At 49.8% G+C, this 2,500-nt stretch overlaps 1 non-coding gene across 1 annotated transcript in view; it reads right to left on the reverse strand.

The window, feature by feature from the left end:
- The window catches only part of LOC131934220 (small subunit ribosomal RNA), a 1,846-nt gene extending 1,703 nt beyond the window's left edge, over positions 1–143 (reverse strand). The window contains exon 1 of the ribosomal RNA XR_009385564.1: positions 1–143. This exon is cut by the window's left edge and continues 1,703 nt beyond it. This is a non-coding gene — a ribosomal RNA (small subunit ribosomal RNA).
- Between the last annotated feature and the right edge of the window lie 2,357 nt (positions 144–2,500).

Below are 2,500 nucleotides of genomic sequence, written 5' to 3' on the forward strand. Positions count from 1 at the left end.
ATCCAAGTAGGATCGTGTCATCTAAGGAACCTCGACTGATTTAATGAGCCATTCGCGGTTTCACCATGGGACAGTGTGAACTTAGACATGCATGGCTTAATCTTTGAGACAAGCATATGACTACTGGCAGGATCAACCAGATAGCTATCGTTTGCGAGACGTTTTTCCACAACACATCGCGGGACGGGAGACAACGCTCTAGCGAGAGAACGGATCCCGGCATTCCCGGATTTTTTCACATCGGACCGCTCACATTTCCCCCTTCACCGTAAACACGGCGTCGCCGGGAAATCTCTCGATTTGCATCGAGCCGACTGCGTTTTGCAGACCCGTCGCCCGTTCCGAGGGCTGGGCCAGTGCGAGACTTTTATCGAGCCACCAATACTGCTTGGTTGCGTTAGCACTGCGCGTCGCCGCTGGCTTCACGCTACGGACACGTACTTTTACCTTCACTGGCGCGACCTGCGCGCCGAGCCCGCATTTTACCGGGAAGCTAGTCGGGAGACTGAGCCACGCACGGTCAGATCGGGCACATGTCGCTGGCTGCGAGGGAGCGCGGATCCTAGCGTCACATAGAGGCTTCACCGACACTCACCTCCACAATAGTAGATACAGACCGTTTTAACCGCCGTATATTTCTGCCCATACCTCTAGTGTTAAACCGAAAAATCGGGTACATAGTCTCGGGGAGGACCGGGGTGCCGCCCCATGAGGGGAGCCCGCACGGAGGGCGCCGGGGGTGCCGCGACCCGGGGGGCGGCGCGGGGGTGTCGGGGCGCATCTACGGGGCTCACTCGCGCGGGCGCCACACTTCCGGGGGGCGCCCCAGGTGGGGTGCCAACTTTGGCGCCCCCGACTAAGGGGCCGCCCCCACTGCGGTTACACGCTTTACGACCACCCACCCGCGTTCCCCACCCCAGGGGGCATGCGAATCACCCGCCAGGGGCGTTCTGGGACCGAGGGCGCCGCTCCGGCACAAGGGGGAGCCAAAACGCCCCGAGTTCCCCCGCGGCCACCTCGACACCTGGGCGGGCGGCGAGGGGTGTCCTGCGATCGGGGTGGGGAGCTCTACCAGAATCACCCGCCAAACTTCACCGGGGGCGTCTCCCGGCGCCCCTGCGCTCGGGTGACGAACAGCGCCCCGGGCTATCCCGGGCGCCCTATGGCGTCCACCTTCGATCGGAAGGGTGATCTCGACTCGGGCTGAGGCGGGCCACAACAATCCGCGGTCACATCGGAGCCGTCCAGGCTAACGAGGCCCCGGCTCACGGGTAACCCATGGGGCTGGACCGGGAGTCCGCCGTTAAAGAAGAAAGAAATGTAGTGCAAACCAGAACCAGTTTTTTTTATTTATTTTATAACTCGACTAATAATCGTCACAAAATTATAAACTTGGTACCTACGGATAGCCCTGGGCCCAACCTAATACAGGATGTCCATAACTATGCGCTAATTAAATAATTAATGGGTATTAAGGTCGGTCTTAGTAAATTGCTATATAAAGTCTAAGACCAGAACCAGTATTTTAAATTTATTTTATAACTCGGCTCCTAATTGTCACAAAATTTAAAAATTGGTACCTATGGATAGCCCTCGGCCCTACCTAATACACCGTGTCCATAACAATGTGGTAATTAAATATTTACTGGGCGTTAGGGTCGGTCTTAGTAAATTGCTATATAAAGTCTATATAAAATTTTACGAATTTAAAAAAAAAATTCCTACCGTCAAAAATAGCGACGCCTAGACCACCACACCTGTTCTGACGTTAAATCCTACTTGCACACACGTGTGGGAATAGATTAGATATCATCTAGAGATAGAATTCCTAATTATTTAATTAAAATAGAGACTCTAGATTTAATAGTTGTGTCATAGTTACATTAAGTCGAATTAGCGAAGCGGAGGCGGGAACTAGATTCTAGATCTAACACTTCGATTGCGATGAAAAAAAAATAGCTTTATTTTAAGGCCGACAAGGCAAATACGGTTTAATTAATATTAAAGAAATAAGTCCGAACACCTACCTTAAGCGAATCATCTACACAACACATGACTAGAAATAATACACGTCCACACGAAGAGCGATTGAAACGGTGACTGCAACGGTGAAAACTTGTACGACGGAAACATGGCGCCTAGGTTATGCCTACTTCCGGTCTGATGAAAATTTTTAATTCATTTTAAATTTTGCGCTCTATTTCGTCCGCGCTTGTCCACTTAAACTCTACAGAAAAGATAGTCTATATAAAAATAATTCCTAGAAGACAATTTTATGAGAGATCACCCACATTTATTTACCCTGCCTGTCTACCTTAGGGTTAGAGTTTGAATTTTTCTAGATTCAAGCCAAATATGCCGTGTCGATTAAACGACGACGTACATAACAGAGCGAAGACAATGAATGGTTCCTTAATTAACTATAATTACGGTCCTAATACAACTACAATTCACCATAGTACTAATATGTATGTGTATTGTTGTTTTGGGAGTTCTGTCA

The sequence above is a fragment of the Physella acuta genome, unplaced genomic scaffold, assembly GCF_028476545.2.
Source record: "Physella acuta isolate Inbredline_101_S28 unplaced genomic scaffold, ASM2847654v3 ptg002764l, whole genome shotgun sequence".
Classification (NCBI taxonomy): Eukaryota; Metazoa; Mollusca; class Gastropoda; family Physidae; genus Physella; species Physella acuta.